This window comes from Centruroides sculpturatus, unplaced genomic scaffold (genome assembly GCF_000671375.1).
Source record: "Centruroides sculpturatus isolate CEXI.00-Female unplaced genomic scaffold, Cexi_2.0 scaffold128, whole genome shotgun sequence".
Lineage (NCBI taxonomy): Eukaryota > Metazoa > Arthropoda > Arachnida > Scorpiones > Buthidae > Centruroides > Centruroides sculpturatus.
Genome location: NW_019385268.1, coordinates 1,016,048 through 1,018,092, shown reverse-complemented (window position 1 = coordinate 1,018,092; position 2,045 = coordinate 1,016,048).

The following is a 2,045-nucleotide window of genomic DNA, read 5'->3' as shown; positions in this document are numbered from 1 at the left end:
GGACCAGGAAGTGTTAATATAAAGCGGCATGCAAGATTTACAGGCGGTTTTTTGTGCTTTTGCGGGAAATCGAACATATTTTTATGCTCGTAAAAATTCTCTGGAAACGGGAGACCTAATTCTTGCATTTTGTGAAAACGGGTAAGATTGGCTATAATGTAATTATCTTAATCTTCACTATCGTTACTTTTTGCCCACAAATAAAAACCCAGCGAAGCGGGTCCTTGCAGCTAGATTCTAGATCACTTAGAAAAACAGTCTTATATATATATATATATAAACTATATTACATACAAATGTACGAATAAATAAAAACCCAGAAAAGCAGGTCCTTGCAGCTAGTATAATATAATATATCAAGGTTATTTTAAAAGTAAAGAACATTTGTTTCTCTAGATATTTTAATTTAAGATAATGAAACAGAACTTATTTTACAACACATATGATACCTTAGCTATTTTTCTATGTAGTCGCCATACAAATTTAAACATTCGTTATAGCGTATCACCAGCTTTTCTATGCCTTCTGCACACTAAGTTACCACCAAGTTCTTGAACCAGTCATTAATAGCCTCTTTCAGTTCATTGTCACTTCCATAGTGATTCCTGGCCAAAAAATCCTTCAATTTTGGGAAAAGATGGTAATCACTCGGGGCCAAGTCTGGGCTATAAGGAGGATGTTCAAAAACTTCCCACTTAAACTGCTGAAGCAATTTCTTTGTCAATGTAGCAGCATGCAGACGTTCATTATCCTGAAGAAGCACAATGCGTCTGGATGACAATCCCTGCCGTTTATTTTGAACTGAAGCTTTATTCCTCACATTACCATAAACTTTGGTTTTCTGTCTGTAAATTTTGATAGGGTGGACTTTTTTCGCATTCAAAAAGCATATTACACTACGAACCTCACACTTTGTGGGATCTTTAATTTTGTCACACTATGAACAGTAAACAATTGTTGTGGCTCTCTGTTAGCGTCAGACTGGCGTGAAAAAATGGGTGTCATGACGCGGCAGAGGGGGTGATGGGAGAACTGCGCAGCTTGTCAGATCAAAATGTTTCTTTTCTTTTAGAATTACCCTTGTATATGACTTATTTCTTTGTGGCTTTGTGAGTAAGCTGTCATAGTCAACTATTTTCCAGAACACCTAAGGAATAAAATTGATTACTATTCATTACCATTAATTTACTTATTTTAAAAAATTATAAAATTGTTAATAAATCAATTTTTTTTTCAAAATATTAAGAAAAATACAACAAATTATATTTTCCATATTAAGCTAAAAGCAAAGCATCAGTTGTGCTTACTAGTCATTACAAAAGCTTTACAAAAATTTTTTTAAATCTAAAAAAGAAACAAATAGGTGAATCAGACATTTTTTAAAGTTTTGTTTTGTGTGTTAAATGTCAAAAAAATTAAATTAGTTTAAATTAATTCAATAGTGAATTAAGTATATTTGATGAATACTTTGGCTCTTTAGTACAATTCCTGGATGGTGCATTTGGTTGGATCATGCAGTAATGTAAAAGATGTGGGTTTTGTCCCATATATTAATTTATTTTATTCTATCTTTCCCAAATAAAAGCAGTTATTCCTTAATAAGACAATTTATTTTTATAAAAATGGACGACTATTTTCTTACCATGCCATTTCTGGCTACCTCCTTTCAACAAGTTTACTGTTTGTTTAGTATTTTGAACCAAACTTAAGATTAAGTTGCTATAGATAATTTTTATACAAGAAAAAGGTATTGATGAAATGTTAATTTTTAATTAATTAAATATATGTGTCTTTCTTAGAGAGACAGTTAAGCCACATTTTTGTGTTAGGATTAATAATTGTAAATAAATTTTGAACTTAATTAAATAATTTAGAAAACTCTGGAAGAAGATATTGTTACAGAAGAGACTTGTTTAATGCTGTTTCATTTAGCACTTTGTTGTCTAGGAACCTTGTCAATTATCTGTATTGTCTAAATATTAATTTGACAGTTTTTACATATATTTTGTTTTGGTGTATATATATATGGTGCCAAATGGTCTCCA